At 43.9% G+C, this 23,947-nt stretch overlaps 1 protein-coding gene across 1 annotated transcript in view; it reads left to right on the top strand.

Moving 5' to 3' along the window:
* MCM6 (minichromosome maintenance complex component 6) overlaps nucleotides 1-23,947 on the top strand; it is a 145,026-nt gene that overhangs the window by 86,009 nt on the left and 35,070 nt on the right. The window lies entirely within an intron of this gene.

Raw genomic sequence — 23,947 nt, 5'->3', positions numbered from 1 at the left:
CAAGATACATTCGTTTTATATGTAGTACATATATTACCTGCCTTCATTAAAATTGTGTTAGATTGCTTATTTTGTTGCCACCGTGTGCGTAACCTATTTTGAAATGAACTTGCCCGCTTGTATTTGGCTAGATAAATCAGCGAGAGACCTTCAGGCATGCCAGTGGAACGTCCTTGCTTGTTCAGTCCACTTGCCGTGGCTGCAACTCATTTTGTACTTTCTTTTACAAGATACGACGAGTCCACGGATTTCATCCTTACTTATGGGATATCGCCTCCTAGTCAGCAGGATGGATGCAAAGAGCACCACAGCAGAGCTGTATATATAGCTCCTCCCTTCCCTCCCACTCTCATTCTCTTCGCCTGTGTTAGTGATAGGAAGAGGTAAAGTGAGGTGTTAGTTTAGATTCTTCAATCAAGAGTTTATTATTTTTTACAGTAGTGCCTCTGAGTGCTACTTTGTTCTGGGGTGTAGCCTAGACCAGATCAGTCTCTTCCATAACAAAAGAGAAGCATTTGGTGGCTTTAGAGCAATGGGAACTTGTGGGGCATAATTCTCGCTGCTCCTCCCATGTACTTGTTTGCTACCCTTACCAAGAAAACCTAAGGGATATTTAATCAGGATTTCTCCAACATAGGTGTGTCCGGTCCACGGCGTCATCCTTACTTGTGGGATATTCTCTTCCCCAACAGGAAATGGCAAAGAGCCCAGCAAAGCTGGTCACATGATCCCTCCTAGGCTCCGCCTACCCCTGTCATTCTCTTTGCCGTTGTACAGGCAACATCTCCACGGAGATGGCTTAGAGTTTTTTAGTGTTTAACTGTAGTTTTTATTATTCAATCAAGAGTTTGTTATTTTAAAATAGTGCTGGTATGTACTATTTACTCAGAAACAGAAAAGAGATGAAGATTTCTGTTTGTATGAGGAAAATGATTTTAGCACCGTAACTAAAATCCATGGCTGTTCCACACAGGACTGTTGAGAGCAATTAACTTCAGTTGGGGGAACAGTGTGCAGTCTCTTACTGCTTGAGGTATGACACATTCTAACAAGACGATGTAATGCTGGAAGCTGTCATTTTCCCTATGGGATCCGGTAAGCCATGTTTATTAAGATAGTAAATAAGGGCTTCACAAGGGCTTATTAAGACTGTAGACTTTTTCTGGGCTAAATCGATTCATTATTAACACATATTTAGCCTTGAGGAATCATTTATTCTGGGTATTTCGATATGATTATATCGGCAGGCACTGTTTTTGACACCTTATTCTTTAGGGGCTTTCCCTAATCATAGTCAGAGCCTCATTTTCGCGCCGGTATGGCGCACTTGTTTTTGAGGACAGCATGGCATGCAGCTGCATGTGTGTGGAGCTCTGTTACATAGAAAAGTCTTTCTGAAGGCATCATTTGGTATCGTATTCCCCTTTGGGCTTGGTTGGGTCTCAGCAAAGCAGATTCCAGGGACTGTAAAGGGGTTAAATATAAAAACGGCTCCGGTTCCGTTATTTTAAGGGTTAAAGCTTCCAAATTTGGTGTGCAATACTTTTAAGGCTTTAAGACACTGTGGTGAAATTTTGGTGAATTTTGAACAATTCCTTCATACTTTTTCGCAATTGCAGTAATAAAGTGTGTTTAGTTTAAAATTTAAAGTGACAGTAACGGTTTTATTTTAAAACGTTTTTTGTGCTTTGTTATCAAGTTTATGCCTGTTTAACATGTCTGAACTACCAGATAGATTGTGTTCTGACTGTGGGGAAACCAAGGTTCCTTCTCATTTAACTATATGTATTTTATGTCATAAAAAATTTTAGTAAAAATGATGCCCAAGATGATTCCTCAAGTGAGGGGAGTAAGCATGGTACTGCATCATCCCCTCCTTCGTCTACACCAGTCTTGCCCATACAGGAGGCCCCTAGTACATCTAGTGCGCCAATACTCCTTACTATGCAACATTTAACGGCTGTAATGGATAATTCTATCAAAAACATTTTAGCCAATATGCCCACTTATCAGCGAAAGCGCGACTGCTCTGTTTTAGAAAATTCTGTAGAGCATGAGAACGCTGATGATATGGTTCCTGAAGGGCCCCTACACCAGTCTGAGGGGGCCAGGGAGGTTTTGTCTGAGGGAGAAATTTCAGATTCAGGAAACATTTCTCAACAAGCTGAACCTGATGTGATTACTTTTAAATTTAAGTTGGAACATCTCCGCGCTCTGCTTAAGGAGGTGTTATCCAATTTGGATGATTGTGATTATCTGGTCATTCCAGAACCACTATGTAAAATGGAAAAGTTCTTAGAGGCCCCGGGGCCCCCCGAAGCTTTTCCTATATCCAAGCGGGTGGCGTACATTGTTAGTAAAGAATGGGACAGGCCCGGTATACCTTTAGTACCTCCCCCCATATTTATAAAATTGTTTTCCTATAGTCGACCCCAGATAGGACTGATGGCAGACAGTCCCCAAGGTCGAGGGGGCGGTTTCTACTCTACACAAGCGCGCCACTATACCCATAGAAGATAGTTGTGCTTTCCAAGATCCTATGGATAAAAAATTAGAAGGTCTGCTAAAGATGTTTGTTCAGCAAGGTTCCCTTCTACAACCAATTGCATGCATTGTCCCTGTCACTGCAGCCGCGTGTTTCTAGTTTGATGAGCTAGGAAAGGCGATTATTAGTAATTCTTCTTCTTATGAGGAGATTATGGACAGAATTCGTGCTCTTAAATTGGCTAATTCTTTCACCCTAGACGCCACCTTGCAATTGGCTAGGTTAGCGGCGAAAAAATTCTGGGTTTGCTATTGTGGCGCAGAGCGCTTTGGTTAAAATCTTGGGCAGCGGATGCGTCTTCCAAGAACAAATTGCTTGACATTCCTTTCAAGGGGAAAAACACTCTTTGGCCCTGACTTGAAGGAGATTATCTCTGATATCACTGGGGGCAAGGGCCACGCCCTTCCTCAGGATAGGTCTTTTCAAGACCAAAAATAAACCTAAGTTTCGTCCCTTTCGCAGAAACGGATCAGCCCCAAGGGCTACGTCCTCTAAGCAGGAAGGTAATACTTCTCAAGCCAATCCAGCCTGGAGACTTATGCAAGGCTGGAACAAAGGAAAGCAGGCCAGGAAACCTGCCACTGCTACCAAGACAGCATGAAATGCGGGCCCCCGATCCGGGACCGGATCTGGTGGGGGGCAGACTCTCTCTCTTCGCTCAGGCTGGGGCAAGAGATGTTCTGGATCCTTGGGCGCTAGAAATAGTCTCCCAAGGTTATTCTCTGGAGTTCAAGGGGCTTCCTCCAAGGGGGAGGTTCCACAGGTCTCAGTTGTCTTCAGACCACATAAGAAGACAGGCATTCTTACATTGGGTAGAAGACCTGCTAAAAATGGGAGTGATTCATCCTGTTCCATTAGGAGAACAAGGGATGGGGTTCTACTCCAATCTGTTCATAGTTCCCAAAAAAGAGGGAACGTTCTGACCAATCTTAGATCTCAAGATCTTGAACAAGTTTCTCAAGGTTCCATCGTTCAAGATGGAAACCATTCGAACACTTCTTCCTTCCATCCAGGAAGGTCAATTCATGACCAAGGTGGATTTCAAGGATGCGTATCTACATATTCCTATCCACAAGGAACATCATCGGTTCCTAAGGTTTGCATTCCTGGACAAGTTCTCATAGGTACTAGGGTCCCTTCTGGCGGTGCTAAGACCAAGGGGCATTGCTGTAGTACCTTACTTGGACGACATTCTGATTCGAGCGTCGTCCCTTCCTCAAGTAAAGGCTCACACGGACATTGTCCGGGCCTTTCTCAGATCTCACGGATGGAAAGTGAACGTGGAAAAGAGTTCTCTATCTCCGTCAACGAGGGTTCCCTTCTTGGGAACTATAATAGACTCCTTAGAAATGAGGATTTTTCTGACAGAAGCCAGAAAAACAAAACTTCTAGATTCTTGTCGGATACTTCATTCCGTTCCTCTTCCTTCCATAGCGCAGTGCATGGAAGTGATAGGTTTGATGGTAGCGGCAATGGACATAGTTCCTTTTGTGCGCATTCATCTAAGACCATTACAACTGTTCATGCTCAGTCAGTGGAATGGGGACTATTCAGACTTGTCTCCGAAGATACAAGTAAATCAGAGGACCAGAGACTCATTCCGTTGGTGGCTGTCCCTGGACAACCTGTCACAAGGGATGACCTTCCGCAGACCAGAGTGGGTCATTGTCACGACCGACGCCAGTCTGATGGGCTGGGGCGCGGTCTGGGGATCCCTGAAAGCTCAGGGTCTTTGGTCTCGGGTAGAATCTCTTCTACCGATAAATATTCTGGAACTGAGAGCGATATTCAATGCTCTCAAAGCTTGGCCTCAGCTAGCGAGGGCCAAGTTCATACATCAACCATCAGGGGGGAACAAGGAGTTCCCTAGCGATGGAAGAAGTGACCAAAATCATTCTATGGGCGGAGTCTCACTCCTGCCACCTGTCTGCTATCCACATCCCAGGAGTGGAAAATTGGGAAGTGGATTTTCTGAGTCGTCAGACATTGCATCCGGGGGAGTGGGAACTCCATCCGGAAATCTTTGCCCAAGTCACTCAACCGTGGGGCATTCCAGACACGGATCTGATGGCCTCTCGTCAGAACTTCAGAGTTCCTTACTACGGGTACAGATCCAGGGATCCCAAGGCGGCTCTAGTGGATGCACTAGTAGCACCTTGGACCTTCAAACTAGCTTATGTGTTCCCGCCGTTTCCTCTCATCCCCAGGCTGGTAGCCAGGATCAATCAGGAGAGGGCGTCGGTGATTTTGATAGCTCCTGCGTGGCCACGCAGGACTTGGTATGCAGATCTGGTGAATATGTCATCGGCTCCACCATGGAAGCTACCTTTGAGACGAGACCTTCTTGTTCTAGGTCCGTTCGACCCACTCCAGCTGACTGTTTGGAGATTGAACGCTTGATCTTATCAAAGCGAGGGTTCTCAGATTCTGTTATTAATACTCTTGTTCAGGCCTGAAAGCCTGTAACCAGAAAAATTACCACATAATTTGGTATATCTGTTGGTGTGAATCTGCAGGATTCCCTTGGGACAAGGTTAAGATTCCTAAGAGTCTATCCTTCCTTCGAGAAGGATTGGAAAAAGGATTATCTGCAAGTTCCTTGATGGGACAGATTTCTGCCTTGTCTGTGTTACTTCACAAAAAGCTGGCAGCTGTGCCAGATGTTCTAGCCTTTGTTCAGGCTCTGGTTAGAATCAAGCCTGTTTACAAAATTTTGACTCCTCCTTGGAGTCTCAACCTAGTTCTTTCAGTTCTTCAGGGGGTTCCGTTTGAACCCTTACATTCCGTTGATATTAAGTTATTATCTTGGAAAGTTTTGTTTTTGGTTGCAATTTCTTCTGCTAGAAGAGTTTCAGAATTATCTGCTCTGCAGTGTTCTTCTCCTTATCTGGTGTTCCATGCAGATAAGGTGGTTTTGCGTACTAAACCTGGTTTTCTTCCAAAAGTTGTTTCTAACAAAAACATTAACCAGGAGATAGTTGTGCCTTCTTTGTGTCCTAATCCAGTTTCAAAGAAGGAACGTTTGTTGCACAACTTGGATGTAGTTCGTGCTCTCAAATTTTACTTAGCAGCTACTAAGGATTTCAGACAAACTTTGTCTTTGTTTGTTGTTTATTCTGGTAAACGGAGAGGTCAAAAAGCAACTTCTACCTCTCTCTCCTTCTGGATTAAAAGCATTATCCGATTGGCTTATGAGACTGCCGGACGGCAGCCTCCTGAAAGAATCACAGCTTACTCCACTAGGGCTGTGGCTTCCACATGGGCCTTCAAGAACGAGGCTTCTGTTGATCAGATATGTAAGGCAGCGACTTGGTCTTCACTGCACACTTTTTCTAAATTTTACAAATTTGATACTTTTGCTTCTTCTGAGGCTATTTTTGGGAGAAAGGTTTTGCAAGCCGTGGTGCCTTCCATTTAGGTGACCTGATTTGCTCCCTCCCTTCATCCGTGTCCTAAAGCTTTGGTATTGGTTCCCACAAGTAAGGATGACGCCGTGGACCGGACACACCTATGTTGGAGAAAACAGAATTTATGTTTACCTGATAAATTACTTTCTCCAACGGTGTGTCCGGTCCACGGCCCGCCCTGGTTTTTTTTTAATCAGGTCTGATAATTTATTTTCTTTAACTACAGTCACCACGGTAACATATGGTTTCTCCTATGCAAATATTCCTCCTTAACGTCGGTCGAATGACTGGGGTAGGCGGAGCCTAGGAGGGATCATGTGACCAGCTTTGCTGGGCTCTTTGCCATTTCCTGTTGGGGAAGAGAATATCCCACAAGTAAGGATGACGCCGTGGACCGGACACACCGTTGGAGAAAGTAATTTATCAGGTAAACATAAATTCTGTTTTTCCTTTTCATTACAGGTCCATGTGAGGGAGAGGACCTCACACACCTGGAGACAGCACTTACCTCATCTCCTGCCGGACAGAAAGGCAAACTTTACTCTGGGGGTGGATGAAATAGTCTCAGAAAAAAGTTAGGCACTTTGTTTTATTCCTCATCAGATTTACCCCCTTCTCACTATAGATAGATTCCCTCTGTATTTCAGGGGATAATTGGGACAGTTAAACGCAGCCTTGTCCTGTTGGGCACATGGGCTCTTTTTTTTTTTCTTCTCATTACTGTAGAGCCACAGATAAAGAGTGACGGTATCGCCTAGCCCAGTGTGAACCTCGAAGCCGTCACTGCAGTAATAAGGCAGTGTGAGGTACTGCATACAATTGGGAATAGCGACTGACAGTGTCATAGTACTTGCATGCTTATCTCCTGGCGGTTCAAATATAGCCGACCGGGAGCTCTCATATTGTTATATTTGGCCGTTACGTGGAGCTATATTTTACTGCATGAGCTCCGTGTAAGGTGACGCATGGGTCTTATGTTCTTTTCTACCGGCGGTTTACTAATGGCCGATCGGGAGATCGATTGTGGCCATGCTTATGGGGTTTGTTTGTGCGGCTCAGTGTGAGAAGATACCGCAGTGATTTACTACTTTTCGAACTAGTCTGTTCAGTCCATTTCTTTTTCCCCTCAGGCCTTTTGTTAAGTTAATGGCGGCCGGGAGAGGTTTTTTTCTAACGCCCACGATGGGCGGAGTTGGGTTTAGTGCCTTTTTAGTTGCGCGCCTCTGTGTGGTGTTCTTCCTGATATCGGAAGAATGGGTCTCTCTTTAGGATATTATTGCACAGGACGGTTTTTAGTCCTGTTATTTGCAATTAAAGAGAGTATCACAGGGACAGCTGTTTACTTGCTTTTTTCTTCCCTGAATGGTTGTAACAAAAGCAAATATATAATGATTTCCTTTTTACAGTTTAAAGTGACAGTAATAGGTGTTACTTTTATTAAAGTGTTTCAGCTGTACATTTGTTCATTTCATCCCTGGGTTTTAGGATGTGACAAGAGCATATCTATGATAATATTTCCTTTTAAGCCTTAAAGTGACAGTAACGCTTTTTAAGTGTTACCTTATTTAAGACCTTCAGCTGTTTATTTGCTCATTCCATCCCTGTGTTTTAGGATGTGACAAGAGCATATCTATATTTCCTTTTAAGCCTTAAAGTGACAGTAACGCTTTTTAAGTGTTACCTTATTTAAGACCTTCAGCTGTTTATTTGCTCATTTCATCCCTGTGTTTTAGGATGTGACTAGAGCACATCTATGATAACATTTTCCTTTTTAGGTTTAATGTGACAGTAACCTTTTTAAGGGTTACCTTTATTGAAGATTTTCGGCTGTTTTTTTGGCTTATTTCATCCTTGTGTTTAGGATGTAAAAAGACCATATATGTAATAGTTTCCTTTTAAGGTTTAAAGCGACAGTAAAAATTTTTTTAAGTATTAGCTTTATTAAGGAATTTCAGCTGTTTATTACTTATTCCATTCTTGCGTTTCGGGTGGAACAAGAGCACTTATGGATAATAGAGACATCATCGTGTTGGTTGTCATTCCAGAGTCTAGACTAATTAGTCGGACATTATGGGACAGGAAGATGTTTTCTTTAGCTGATTCAGTTAAAAGGGTTTGACCAACTGTTACTAGGGTAGAAACTGTTTTTAACCTTGGCTCAGAGATGTGCTAGCCCTATAGAGGTTAGTTGGGCTTATAGATCCGATGGATGATCAATTAGAGGATTTTATTAAAATCAATTTTACCAGTATATACAGGAAACCAACGGTATATATATCTACAGTCGCGTGTGTGGCCGTCTACTGGTTTGATACTCGGAATGCTGATATCAAGCAAGTCTTCCTTGGACGGAATCCAGATCAGGGGATTATCACAAGCTTATTGGCTTTTGAGTAGGCACCACAATTTTCTGTATTTTTGGTTGGTCTGCGGACGTTTTCATCCAAGTCATACCTTCTAGTTGCCCCTTGCAGGGGGAGGACCCTGTTAGGTCCTGTTCTGCAGGAGATTTTTTCTGTTATTTCGGGAGGTGGGTGTCACCTCCCTCAGAATCAAACTAGACTAAGTTAACTGGAGACCCGCTCAATCTTGGTATGAGGATACTCAGTCCAAGGAGGCGGCCAATAATCTGAGACATGAAGGGCCAGACTTCTTTTTCATTCAGCCTTGGGGGCGAAGGATCCCTGGGTTTTGGAAATTGTGTCTCATCGATACCAACTGGTGTTCAGAAATTCTTCCCTCTGAGGAAGATTTCTTCGTTCAAGACTATTCGCAGTACAATTTAGCAGAGGCGCGCTCTTGAATGGTGTGAGACCTCTCTTCCATGGGAGTGGATTATCCAGCTCTGATACAGGGTTTTTATCAAATCTGTTTGTAGTTCCCAACTAGGAGGGAGCCTTCAAACTTATCTTAGACCTTAAGAGTCTAAACTAGTTTCTCAGTGTTCTACCTTTCATGACGGAAACGATTCGTGCCGTCCCCCCCTTGATCCAGGATCAATTTTTGCCTTTCCGTGGATCTAAAGGATGCATATCCACAGAGATCATCTCGAGTTCCTGAAGTTTGCCTTCTAGGCAAGCATTTTCAGTTTGTTGCCTTAATTTCGGTCTGGCCACGGCTCCTAGAAGTTTCACGGTTCTGGGATCTCTGCTGCCGGTTCTAAGACCGTGGGGCATTGCAGTGGCGCCTTTTCTAGACGATATTCTGATCCAGGCGTCGTTTTATAAGCTGACTAAGTCTCATTCCGACTTTGTGCTGTCCTTTCTGAGGACTCACGGGTGGAAAGTGAATCTTGAACAGGATTCGCTAGCTCCACAGACAATCTAATCGACTCTCTATCCATGTAAATATTTTTGACAGAGGTCAGAAAGTTAAATATTCTGAATACATGCTGATCCTTTCAGTCCGACCCTTGGCCGTCAGTGTATCAGTGCATGGAGGCAATTGGATTGATGGTGGCTGCAATGGACATCATTCCGTTTGCTCGTTTTCATCTCAGACCTCTACAACAGAGATTATGCAAATTTATCTCCTCAAATAGATCTGGATCAGGAGACAAGGGCCTCTCTTCTTTGGTGGTTGTCGCTGGATTATCTGTCCCAAGGGATGTGTTTCCGCAGACTCTCATGGGTGATAGTGACAACAGACGCCAGCCTGATAGGATGGGGTGCAGTCTGGAACTCCCTGAAGGCTCAGGGGGTGTGGACTCGGTCGGAGTCTCTACTTACCATCAATATTCTGGAGTTGAGAGCCATATTCAATGCGCTTCAGGCTTGGCCTCAGTTGGCCTCGGCCAAATTCATCAGATTCCAGTCGGACAACATCACGACTGTGGCTTACATCAATCATCAGGGAGGAACAAGGAGTTCCTTAGCGATGACAGAAGTATCCAAGATAATTCGGTGGGCGGAAGCTCACTCTTGTTATCTGTCAGCAATCTACATCCCAGGAGGGGACAACTGGGAGGCGGATTTTTTGAGAAGACAGACGTTTCATCCGGGGGAACTCCACCCGGAGGTCTTTGCCCATCTGATTCTCAGATGGGGCAGGCCGGAACTGGATCTTATGGCGTCTCGTCAGAATGCCAAGCTTCCGAGATACGGATCCAGGTCCAGGGATCCTCAGGCCGAACTGATAGATGCCTTGGCAGTGCCTTGGTCGTTCAACCTAGCTTATGTGTTTCCTCTATTTGCTCTCCTTCCTCGGGTGATTGTTCGAGTCAAACAGGAGAGGGCTTCGGTGATCCTCATCGCTCCGGCGTGGCCTCGCAGGACTTGGTATGCCGATCTGGTAGACATGTCATTTCTGCCACCGTGGAAGCTTTCATTGAGGCAGGAACTTCTCATTCAAGGACCCGTCTGGCAGATATTCCGGATGTTCAAACTTTTTGTCAGGCTCTGACTAAAATCAGGCCTGTGTTTAGACCAATTGCTCCTCCTTGGAGTTTGAATTTAGTTCTTAATGTTCTTCAAGGGGTTCCGTTTGAACCTATGCATTCCATAGATATTGTTTGTTATCTTGAAAAGTTTTATTTTTGGTGGCTATTTCTTCTGCTCGCAGAGTTTCTGAGCTTTCAGCATTACAATGTGATTCTCCTTATCTTATTTTTCATTCCGATAAAGTAGTGTTGCGTACCAAACCTGGTTTTCTTCCTAAGGTTGTTTCCAACAAAAATATTAATCAGGAAATTGTTGTTCCTTCATTGTGTTCTAATCCTTCTTCAAAGAAGGAGCGTCTGTTACATAATTTGGATGTAGTCCGTGCCCTGAAATTTTACTTGCAGGCGACTAAGGAATTTCGTCAATCGTCTTCATTATTTGTTGTTTTTCTGGGAAACGTAGGGGTCAGAAAACTACGGCTACCTCTTTTTTTTTTTGGTTGAAAAGTATCATCAGTTTTGCATACGAGACTGCTGGACAGCAGCCTCCTGAACGAATTGCAGCTCATTCCACTAGGGCTGTGGCTTCCTCATGGACATTTAAAAATGATGCTTCTGTTGAACTGATTTGCAAAGCTGCAACATGGTCATCTCTTCATACTTTTTACAAATTTGATACTTTTACCTTGTCCGAGGCTGTTTTTGGGAGAAAGGTTCTTCAAGCAGTGGTGCCTTCCGTTTAGGTTCCTGTCTTGTCCCTCCCTTTCATCCGTGTCCTATAGCTTTGGTATTGTATCCCATAAGTAAGGATGAAATCTGTGGACTCGTCATATCTTGTAAAAGGAAATTTATGCTTACGTGATAAATTTATTTCTTTTACGATACGACGAGTCCACCCACCCGGTCATTTTCTAAGACAGGTCTTTATTTTTGTTAAACTTTAGTCACCTCTGCACCTTGTCTTTTCCTTTCTCTTCCTAACTTCGGTCGAATGACTGGAGTGGGAGGGAAGGGAGGAGCTATATATATATATTATATTATTGTGATTCAGTATGGACCAAGGAGACTTGCAAAGTGTCACTTGCTCCTTGTGTTTTGATGTAAACGTGGAACCACCAATTCCTTTCTTTCTCTCATGTATTGAGAGGACTGTAAATTATAGGGAAAATATTTTTTCTGAGCAAAACTTTTCAAAGGCGGATGCTGTCCAAGAGTCTAATGACAAGGTTCAAGGAATGGCGCAGCTTTCTCCCCAAGCGTCCCAAAATGTACCGCCCGCACAAGCAGTGCCCTGCACTTCTGCTCTAGCTCCCGCTGGAGTTACCTTAAAAGACATAGCTTCCCTCATGTCTTCTACCATTTCTGATGTATTGTCTGCTTTCCCAATGTTGCAGGGCAAACGTAAGAGGAAGACCAGACATTCAGTAAGTTCTGATGCAATTGTTGCAATATCGGAGGTACCCTCCCAAGGTCACGAAGAGGAGGGTACTGCTGTAGCATCTGAGGGTGAAATCTCAGATTCAGAAAGTTTATTGCCTTTGACGGACTCGGAGGTTGTAACTTTTAGGTTTAAACTAGAAAACCTCTGCCTGTTGATCAGGGAGGTTTTGGTTGCTTTGGACGACTGTGACTCCACGGTAGTGGTTGTCCCTATGAAGTCTAGTAAATTGGACAGATATTTTGAGGTTCCTTCTTACTCATGCGTATTTCCAGTCCCAAAGTGAGCTTCGGAGATCATTACTAAGGAGTGGGAGAGGCCAGGTATACCCTTTTCTCCCTTTCCTATTTTAAGAAGATGTTTCCCATAGCTGACTCTTTCAAGGAGGCTTGGCAAACAGTTCCTAAGGTGGAAGGGGCTGTTTCCACCCTAGCCAAGAGAACTACTATTCCTATAGAGGATAGTTGTGCTTTCAAAGATCCTATGGACAAGAAGTTAGAGGGTCTACTTAAAAAGATTTATGTTCACCAGGGTCTGCAATGGCAACCAGCTGCATGCATTGCTACTGTCACTAGTTCGGCAGCTTATTGGTTTGATGCATTGTCTGAGTCTCTAAGGACTGAGACTTCCTTGGAGGAGATCTAAGACAGGATAAAGGCTCTGAAGCTAGCTAATGCCTTTATTACGGACGCTTCCCTTCAAATTATTAAACTGGGAGCTAAGATTTCAGGTTTTTCTATTCTAGCCCGCAGAGCTTTATGGTCTACGGATGTTTCCTCTAAGTCTAAGCTTCTGGCTATTCCTTACAAGGGCAAGACCTTGTTTGGACCTGGTCTATCGGAATTTATCTCTTGATAGCACGGGAGGTAAGGGTCATCTTCTCCCTCAAGAAAAGAGAAACAAACAGAAAGGACGACAGAGCAATTTTCGTTCCTTTTGAAATTTCAAAGGAAATTCTTCATCTTCCGCCTCTAAGCAGGAACAATTCAAACCTGCATGGAGACCTAACCATTCTTGGACTAAGGGAAAGCAATCCAAGAAGCCTGCTATTGAATCCAAGATAACATGAAGGGCATGCCCCCGATCCGGGACCGGATCTTGTAGGGGGCAGACTTTCCTTCGCTCAGGTTTGGGTTCAGGATCCCTGGGCAATAGAGATTGTGTCCCAGGGATACAAACTAGAGTTCAAAAGTTTTCCTCCCAGAGGCAGGTTTCTACTTTCAAGATTATCTGCAAACCAGATAAAGAGAGGCGTTCTTACATTGCGTAAGAGACCTCTCCACCCTGGGAGTGATTGTTCCTGTTCCAGTAATGGGTCAGGGTTTTTATTCCAATCTGTGGTTCCCAAAAAGGAGGGAACCTTCAGACCAATTTTAGACCTCAAGAGTCTAAACAAATTTCTAAGGGTTCCGTCTTTAAAGATGGAAACTATTCGTTCCATTCTTCCCTTAATCCAGGAGGGTCAATTTAGGACAACAGTGGATTTAAAGGACGCGTACCTACATTTTCCTATTCACAGGGATCATCACAAGTTCCTAAGGTTTGCCTTCCAGGACAAACACTTTCAGTTCGTGGCTCTTCCTTTCGGTCTTGCCACTGCTCCCAGAATTTTCACAGAGGTTCTGGGGTCTCTGTTGGCGGTGCTTCGGTCACGGGGCATTGGGGTGGCGCCTTATCTGGACAACATCCTAGTCCAGGCACCATCCTTTCAACAAGCAAGATCCCACACCGACATGGTGTTATCTTTCCTGCGAACTCACGGGTGGAAGATAAATTTGGAAGAGAGTTCCTTAGTTCCAGACACAAGGGTAACCTTGGGAACCATAATAGACTCCCTGTCTATGAAATTTTTTCTGACAGAAGTCAGGAAATTAAAGATTATCGATACTTGCCTAGTCCTTCAGTCTACTCCCCGGCCGTCAGTGGCTCAGTGGAGGTAATCGGGCTGATGGTGGCGGCAATGGACATCATCCCATTTGCTCGGTTCCATCTCAGACCTCTGCAGTTAAGCATGTTCAGACAATGGAACTGAGATTATGCGGACTTGTCTCCTCGAATAACTGGATCAGGAGACAAGGGACGGTCTTCAATGGTGGTTGTCTCTGCATCATCTCTCCCATGGAACCTGTTTTTGCAGACCATCTTGGGTGATTGTAACAACAGACGCCAGCCTTCTGGGGTGGGGAGCAGTCTTGGGCTCTCTAAAAGCTCAGGGAGTTTGGACTCGGTCAGAGTCTGTTCTTCCTATAAACATTCTAGAACTGAGAGCAATCTTCAATGCCCTTCTGGCCTGGCGCCATTTAGCCTCACTCCGGTTTATCAGTTTCCAGTCGGACAACATAACTTCAGTGGCTTACATCAATCATCAGGGAGGAACGAGGAGTTCTTTAGCGATGACAGAGGTAGCCAAAATAATCCAGTGGGCGGAAGGCCACTCTTGTTGCCTATTGGCGATCCACATCCCAGGGGTGGACAACTGGGAGGCGGGTTTCCTGAGCAGGCAGACCTTTCATCCGGGGGAGTGGGAACTCCATCCGGAAGTATTCTCCAACCTGATTCTCAAGTGGGGTCAGCCGGAATTGGATCTCATGGCATCCCAACAGAATGCCAAGCTCCCGAGATACGGGTCGAGGTCCAGGGACCCCCAGGCGGAGCTGATAGATGCTCTGGCGGTCCCTTGGACCTTCAGTTTAGCATACCTTTTTCCTCCGTTTGCTCTTCTTGGGTAATTGCTCGAATCAAACAGGAGGGAGCCTCGGTGATCCTCATAGCACCAGCTTGGCCTCGCAGGATTTGGTATGCAGATCTGGTGGAGATGGCATCTCTGCCACCTTGGAGACTTCCGTTGAGGAAGGACCTTCTGATTCAGGGGTCCTTCCTTCACCCAAATCTAGTTTCTCTGAAGCTGACTGCTTGGAGATTGAACGCTTAATTTTATCCAAGCGGGGGTTTTCTGACTCGGTCATAGAGACCATGATTCAGGCTCGTAAGCCTGTAACTAGAAGGATTTACTATAAGATTTGGCGTAAATATCTCTATTGGTGTGAATCCAGGGCTACTCATGGAGTAGTTAGGATTCCTAGAATTTTGTCTTCTCCAAGAAGGTTTGGAGAAGGGTTTATCGACAAGTTCCCTAAAGGGTCAAATCTCGGCCTTATCTATTTTGTTACACAAACGTCTAGCGGATGTCCCAGATGTACAATCATTTTGTCAGGCCTTGGTCATCAGGATCAGGCCTGTGTTCAAACCAGTTACTCCTCCATGGAGTCTTAATTTAGTTCTCAAAATGGGCTCCGTTTGAGCCTATGCATTCCTTAGATATTAAGTTGTTATCTTGGAAGGTTTTATTTCTTGTTGCTATTTCTTCGGGTCGTAGAGTGTCAGAGCTCTCGGTATTGCAGTACGAGTCTCCTTACCTTATTTTCCATTCAGATAAGGTAGTTTTACGAACTAAATTAGGATTTCTTACTAAGGTTGTTTCTGATCGAAACATTAATCAGGAAATTGTTGTTCCTTGTTGTTCCTTCTTTGTGTCCTAAGCCTTCTTCTCAGAAGGAATGACTTCTGCACAATTTGGACGTGGTCCGTGCTTTTAAGTTTTACCTGCAGGCGACTAAGGTCTTTCGTCAGTCTTCTTCTTTGTTTGTGATTTTCTCAGGCAAACGTAAGGGACAGAAAGCTACGGCTACTTCTGTCTTTTTGGCTGAAGCGTATCATACGTTTTGCATATGAGACTGCTGGACAGCAGCCTCCCGAGAGGGTTACGGCTCATTCCACGAGGGCTGTTGCTTCCTCAAGGGCATTCAAAAATGAAGCTTCTGTGTAACAGATTTGCAACGCTGCAACTTGGTCCTCTCTACACACTTTTTCAAAGTTTTACAAATTTTACACTTTTGCCTCGGCTGAGGACACTTTTGGGAGAAAGGTTCTTCAAGCAGTGGTGCCTTCCATTTAGGTACCCTGTCTTGTCCCTGCCGTATCATCTGTGTACTCCTAGCTTGGGTATTGAATCAAATTAGTAATTAAGATTATCCGTGGACTCATCGTGTCATAAAAAAGAAAACAAAATTTATGCTTACCTGATAAATTTATTTCTTTTTTGACACGACGAGTCCACGGCCCGCCCTGTTCTTGTAAGACAGGTTGTGGGTTATTGTAAACTTCAGACACCTCTGCGCCTTGGCTTTTCCTTTCTTTCCTTAACTTCGGTCAAATGACTGGAGTGGGAGGGAAGGGAGGAGCTATTTAACAGCTCTGCTGTGGTGCTCTTTGCCGCCAGGAGGTGAATATCCCATTAGTAATTAAGATGATCTGTGGACTCATCGTGTCAAAAAAGAAATAAATTTATCAGGTAAGCATAAATTTTCTTTTCTTCTATAAGATACGACGAGTCCACGGATTCATCCTTTACTTGTGGTATATTATCCTCCTGCTAACAGGAAGTGGCAAAGAGCACCACAGCAGAGCTGTCTATATAGCTCCTCCCTTAGCTCCACCCCCCCAGTCATTCTCTTTGCCTAGGAAGGGTAAAGTGAAAGAGGTGATAAAATGTTAGTTTTCTCCAACATAGGTGTGTCCGGTCCACGGCGTCATCCTTACTTGTGGGATATTCTCCTCCCCAACAGGAAATGGCAAAGAGCCCAGCAAAGCTGGTCACATGATCCCTCCTAGGCTCCGCCTTCCCCAGTCATTCTCTTTGCCGTTGTACAGGCAACATCTCCACGGAGATGGCTTAGAGTTTTTTGGTGTTTAAATGTAGTTTTTATTCTTCAATCAAGAGTTTGTTATTTTTAAATAGTGCTGGTATGTACTATTTACTCTGAAACAGGAAAGAGATGAAGATTTCTGTTTGTAAGAGGAAAATGATTTTAGCAACCGTTACTAAAATCGATGGCTGTTTCCACACAGGACTGTTGAGAGGAATTAACTTCAGTTGGGGGAAACAGTGAGCAGACTTTTGCTGCTTGAGGTATGACACATTTCTAACAAGACTCGGTAATGCTGGAAGCTGTCATTTTCCCTATGGGAACCGGTAAGCCATTTTCTTAGTTTAAGTAAAAGAATAAAGGGCTTCATTAGGGCTTAAAAAACTGGTAGACATTTTTCTGGGCTAAAACGATTACTTTACTAAGTATATTTGGCAGATTATTACTTTTAATAGTTGTTAAATCTTGGGGATTGTTTTAATAAAAACGGCAGGCACTGTATTGGACACCTTTTTCACTGGGGGCCTTTTCTAGTCATAGACAGAGCCTCATTTTCGCGCCTCTAATGCGCAGTTGTTTTTGGAAAGCATGGCATGCAGATGCATGTGTGAGGAGCTAAGAACCACTGAAAAAGCTTATAGAAGGCATCATTTGGTATCGTATTCCCCTCTGGGCTTGGTTGGGTCTCAGCAAAGCAGATACCTGGGACTGTATAGGGCTTAAATGTAAAAACGGCTCCGGTTCCGTTATTTTAAGGGTTAAAGCTTTCAAATTTGGTGTGCAATACTTTTAAGGCTTTAAGTTACTGTGGTGAAATTTTGGTGAAATTTGAACAATTCCTTCATACTTTTTCACATATTCAGTAATAAAGTGTGTTCAGTTTGAAATTTAAAGGGACAGTAACGGTTTTATTGTAAAACGTTTTTTGTGCTTTGTTGACAAGTTTAAGCCTGTTTAACATGTCTGAACCATCAGATAACGATGTTCTATATGTATGAAAGCCAATGTGTCTCCCCATTTAAATATATGTGATATATTTGTGTCATAATGTCCAAACAAAGTAGGGATAATAATGCCATAGATATGATATTGCCCAAGATGATTCCTCTAATGAGGGGAGTAAGCATGGTACTGCATCATCCCCGTCTGTGTCTACACCAGTTTTGCCCACACAAGAGGCCCCTAGTACATCTAGTGCGCCAATACTTATTACCATACAACAATTAATGACTGTAATGGATAATTCTATTGAAATGCATTTTTTCCAAAATGCCTACTTATCAGAGAAAGCGTGATTGCTCTGTTTTAAACACTGAAGAGCAAGAGGACGCTGATGATATCTGTTCTGACATACCCTCACACCTATCTGAAGGGGCCAGGAGGGAGGTTTTGTCTGAGGGAGAAATTTCAGATTCAGGGAAAATTTCTCAACAAGCAGAACCTGATATTGTAACTTTTAAATTTAAATTTCAACATCTCCACGCACTACTTAAGGAGGTATTATCTACTCTGGATGATTGTGACAATTTGGTCATTCCAGAGAAATTAGGTAAGATGGACAAGTTCCTAGAGGTTCCGGTGCCCCCCGATGTTTTTCCTATACCCAAGCGGGTGGCGGACATAGTAAATAAGGAGTGGGAAAGGCCCGGCATTCCTTTTGTCCTCCCCTTATATTTAAGAAATTAGTTCCTATAGTCGACCCCAGAAAGGACTTATAGCATACAGTCCCCAAGGTCGAGGGGGCGGTTTCTACTCTAAACAAACGCACTTCTATTCCTATAGAAGATAGTTGTGCTTTCAAGATCCTATGGATTAAAGGTTAGAGGGTTTGCTTAAAAAGATGTTTGTTCAGCAAGGTTACCTTCTACAACCAATTTCATGCATTGTTCCTGTCACTACAGCTGCGTGTTTCTGGTTCGAAGAACTAGAAAAGTCGCTCAATAAAGAATCTTCGTACGAGGAGGTTTTGGACAGAGTTCAAGCTCTTAAATTGGCTAACTCTTTTTTATTTTAGATGCCGCTTTGCAATTAGCTAGATTAGCGGCGAATAATTCAGGGTTTGCTATCGTGGCGCGCAGAGCGCTTTTGCTTAACATCCCTTTCAAGGGTAAAACACTGTTTGGCCCTGACTTGAAAGAGATTATTTCAGACATCACTGGGGGAAAGGGCCACGCCCTTCCTCTGGATAGGTCTTTTAAGGCTAAAAAGAAGCCAAATTTTCGTCCCTTTCGCAGAAACGGACCAGCCTCAAATTCTACACCCTCTAAGCAAGAGGGTAATACTTCTCAAACCAAGCCAGCCTGGAGGCCGATGCAAGGCTGGAACAAGGGTAAGCAGGCCAAGTCACCTGCCACTGCTACCAAAACAGCATGAAGTGTTGGCCCCCGATCTGGGAAGGATCTGGTGGGGGGCAGACTTTCTCTCTTTGCTCAGGCTGGGGCAAGAGATGTTCAGGATCCTTGGGCGCTAGAAATAGTTTCTCAAGGTTATCTCCTGGAATTCAGGGAACTACCCCCAAGGGGAAGGTTCCACGGGTCTCAATTATCTTCGAACAGGCATTCTTACACTGTGCATGGGAGTGATTCATCCTGTTCCATTAGGAGAACAAGGGATGGGTTTTTACTCCAACCTGTTCATAATTCCCAAAAAAGAGGGAACATTCAGACCTATTTTAGATCTCAAGATTCTAAACAAGTTTGTCAGGGTTTCATCATTCGAAATGGAAACCATTCGAACGATTCTTCCTACCATCCAGGAAGGTCAATTCATGACCACGGTGGACTTAAAGGATGCGTACCTACGTATTCCTATCCACAAGGAACATTTTCGGTTCCTAAGGTTCGCCTTTCTGGACAAGCATTACCTGTGGCACTTCCATTCGGATTAGCCACTGCTCCAAGGATTTTCACAAGGGTACTAGGGTCCCTTCTAGCGGTGCTAAGACCAAGGAGCATTGCAGTAGTACCTTACTTGGACGACATCCTGATTCAAGTGTCGTCTCTGTCAAAAGCAAGGGCTCATACGGACATTGTCCTAGCCTTTCTCAGATCTCACAGGTGGAAAGTGAACATAGAAAAAAGTTCTCTGTCCCCGTCAACAAGAGTTCCCTTCTTGGGAACAATAATAGTTTCCTTAGAAATTAAGGTTTTTCTGACAGAGGCCAGAAAATCAAAACTTCTAAGCTCTTGTCAGGTACTTCATTCTGTTCTTCTTCCTTCCATAGCGCAGTCCATGGAAGTAATAGGTTTGATGGTTGCGGCAATGGACATAGTTCCTTTTGCACGAATTCATCTAAGACCATTGCACCTGGGCATGCTCAGACAGTGGAATGGGGACTATACAGACTTGTCTCCGACGATACAAGTAGATCAAATAACCAGAGATTCACTCCGTTGGTGGCTGACCCTGGACAACCTGTCACAGGGAATGAGCTTCCGCAGACCAGAATAGGTCATTGTCACGACAGACGCCAGTCTGGTGGGCTGGGGCGCGGTCTGGGAACCCCTGAAAACTCAGGGTCTATGGTTTCGGGAAGACTCTCTTCTCCCGATAAACATAATGGAACTGAGAGCGATATTCAATGCTCTCAAGGCTTGGCCTCGACTAGCAAAGGCCAAATTCATAAGGTTTCAATCAGACATCATGACGACTGTTACATATATCAACCATCAGGGGGTAACAAGGAGTTCCCTGGCGATGGAGGAGCATCCGGGGGAGTGGGAACTCCATCTGGAAATCTTTGCCCAAATAACTCAATTATGGGGCATTCCAGACATGGTTCTGATGGCCTCTCGTCAGAACTTCATGGTCCCTTGTTACGGGTCCAAATCCAGGGATCCCAAGGCGACTCTATTGGATACAATAGTAGCACCTTGGATCTTCAACCTAGCTTATGTATTCCCACCGTTTCCTCTCATTCCCAGGCTGGTAGCCAGGATCAATCTGGAGAGGGCTTCGGTGACCTTGATAGTTCCTGTGTGGCCACGCAGGACTTGGTATGCAGACCTGGTGAATGTATCATCGGCTCCACCATGGAAGCTACCTTTGAGACAGGACCTTCTTATTCAGGGTCCATTCGAACATCCGAATCTGGTTTTCCTCCAACTGACTGCTTGGAGTTTGAACGCTTGATTTTATCAAAGCGTGGGTTTTCAGATTCTGTAATAGATACTCTTATTCAGGCTAGAAAGCCTGTAACTAGAAAAATTTACCATAAAATATGGAAAAAATATATCTGTTGGTGTGAATCTAAAGGATTCCCATGGAACAAGATAAAAATTCCTAAGTTTCTTTCCTTTCTACAAGAAGGTTTGGAGAAAGGATTTTCTGCGAGTTCTCTGAAGGGACAGATCTCTGTTTTATCTGTTTTACTTCACAAAAGGCTGGCAGCTGTGCCAGACGTTTAAGCGTTTGTTCAGGCTCTGGTTAGAATCAAGCCTGTTTACAGACCTTTGACTCTTCCCTGGAGTCTTAATCTAGTTCTTTCAGTTCTTCAAGGGGTTCCGTTTGAACCCTTACATTCCGTAGATATTAAGTTATTATCTTGGAAAGTTTTGTTTTAGGTTGCAATTTCTTCCGCTAGAAGAGTTTCTGAGTTATCTGCTCTGCAGTGTTCTCCGCCCTATCTGGTCCATGCAGATAAGGTGGTTTTTACGTACTGAGCCTGGTTTTCTTCCGAAGGTTGTTTCCAACAAAAATATTAACCAGGATATAGTTGTACCTTCTTTGTGTCCGAATCCAGTTTCATAGAAGGAACGTTTGTTACACAATTTGGACGTTGTCCGTGCTCTAAAATTCTATTTAGATGCTACAAAGGATTTCAGACAAAAATCTTCCTTGTTTGTTGTTTATTCTGGTAAAAGGAGAGGTCAAAAAGCAACTTCTACCTCTCTATCTTTTTGGCTTAAAAGCATCATCAGATTGGCTTATGAGACTGCCGGACGGCAGCCTCCTGAAAGAATCACAGCTCATTCCACTAGGGCCGTGGCTTCCACATGGGCCTTTAAGAACGATGCTTCTGTTGATCAGATATGTAAGGCAGCGACTTGGTCTTCACTGCACACTTTTACCAAATTTTACAAATTTGATACTTTTGCTTCTTCTGAGGCTATTTTTGGGAGAAAGGTTTTGCAAACCGTGGTGCCTTCCATCTAGGTGACCTGATTTGCTCCCTCCCATCATCCGTGTCCTAAAGCTTTGGTATTGGTTCCCACAAGTAAGGATGACGCCGTGGACCGGACACACCTATGTTGGAGAAAACAGAATTTATGTTTACCTGATAAATTACTTTCTCCAACGGTGTGTCCGGTCCACGGCCCGCCCTGGTTTTTTTTTAATCAGGTCTGATGATTTATTTTCTTTAACTACAGTCACCACGGTATCATATGATTTCTCCTATGCAAATATTCCTCCTTTACGTCGGTCGAATGACTGGGGAAGGCGGAGCCTAGGAGGGATCATGTGACCAGCTTTGCTGGGCTCTTTGCCATTTCCTGTTGGGGAGGAGAATATCCCACAAGTAAGGATGACGCCGTGGACCGGACACACCGTTGGAGAAAGTAATTTATCAGGTAAACATAAATTCTGTTTTTATTTTCTTCATGCAAGAGTTTTTTATTTTAAATGGTACCGGTGTGTACTATTTTCTCTCAGGCAGCAGATGGATGAAGACTTCTGCCTGGAGGCTGATGTTCTTAGCATTGTCACTAAGATCCAGAGCAGTTCCCACAGAATGGCTGAGGAGTGCTTAAGAAACTTCAGTGTGAGGAACGTTTTTCATGCTATAAGCAGTGAGGTATGTTCAGTCATTTTTTTCTGGAGAGACTGTGGTATTTCAGAATTGGCTGACAGTATCCCCATGAGGGTAAGGGTAAGCAGTAATCCTAAGAGAAGAGGGGTATTACTAAGCTTGCATATAGGTGCTAAGAAAAAATGGTTGACACTGAGTTTGAATGTTTGTGGGCAAACGTTTTTTTAACTGGGAGTGCTGATAACGTTTTTTGGCAAGAAAATATTTATTACATCAGGAACGTTTTTGAGGCTGTAATAAGAGGGTACACTTAGCTTCTTTTTGGGTTTAGGAACCCACATGGCTAGTTTGAGACCGCTCTGGTGCGGTTCATTTGGACTGAGAGATATCAAGTGAGATGGGCGGGGCCTATTTTCACGCCTCAGTTGCGCAGTTGTATTTGACAGGCAAGCTCCAACTCCGGTGGGCCCTTGTGAGAATATTGGGCCAAATCGAAGCTTTAACCCTGTTTTCCAGATCCCTAAGGGCAGGTAGGCGCCACAGCAGGGCTGTGGCGAGATGCAGGGGGTGTTTTTTCCGGATTTAAAAGTTTATTAATTATACGTTTTTTTTTTCAGTAAGGGTTAAGTGTTCCTTTCCTTGTGGGGCAAACAGCTGCATTATTTGAATACTTATGTCAAAAATTGAAACAATTTGATTATTTTAAAGCAGTTTTGCAAAAAGTGTATGCTTTTTTTTTCTCTTAAAGGCGCAGTACCATTTTTTTTTTTTTAAGATTGTTATTTTTTCACTAAATAAAGTGTTTTCAAGCCTGTTTGTGGTCATTACTAGCCTGTTTAACATGTCTGACATTGAGGAAAGCCAATGTTGAATGTGTTTGGAAGCCATTGTGGAACCCCCACTTAAAATGTGTCCCTCATGCACTGAGTGTCCCTCATGCACTGAAAGGGCAATAAATTCCAAAGAACATATTTTAGCTGATAAAAGTATGTCGCAGGATGATTCTCAGTCAGAAGGGAATCAGGTTATGCCATCTAATTCTCCCCAAGTGTCACAACCATTAACGCCCGCACAAGCAACGCCAAGTACTTCTAGTGCATCTAATTCTTTCAACCTGCAAGATATGGCCGCAGTTATGAATACTACCCTCACAGAGGTTTTATCTAAGCTGCCTGGGTTGCAGGGGAAGCGCAGTAGGTCTGGTGTGAGTCAATGCTGAGCCCTCTGACGCTTTATTAGTCATATCCGATGTACCCTCACAATGTTCTGAGTTGGGTGAGGGATTTGCTGTCTGAGGGAGAGATTACTGATTCAGGAAAGATGTTCCCTCAGACAGACTCGGATATGACGGCTTTTAAATTTAAACTAGAACACCTCCGCTTGTTGCTCAGGGAGGTTTTAGCGACTCTGGAAATATTGTGACCCTATTGTAATTCCAGAGAAATTGTGTAAAATGGATAGATATCTAGAGGTTCCTGCTTACACTCCGGTCCCTAAGAGGATTTCGGACATTGTTACTAAGGAGTGGGATAGCTAGTTATTCCGTTTTCTCCCCCTCCTACTTTTAAGAAAATGTTTCCCATATCAGACACCATGCGGGATTCGTGGCAGATGGTCCCTAAGGTGGAGGGAGCTGTTTCTACCTTGGCTAAGCGTACAACTATACCTATTGAGGACAGTTGTGCTTTCAAAGATCCTATGGATAAAAAATTAGAGGGTCTTCT

The sequence above is a fragment of the Bombina bombina genome, chromosome 1 (assembly GCF_027579735.1).
Source record: "Bombina bombina isolate aBomBom1 chromosome 1, aBomBom1.pri, whole genome shotgun sequence".
NCBI lineage: Eukaryota > Metazoa > Chordata > Amphibia > Anura > Bombinatoridae > Bombina > Bombina bombina.
The sequence above is the reverse complement of the archived record's forward strand: the minus strand, read 5'-3'. Positions and strand labels throughout refer to the sequence as shown.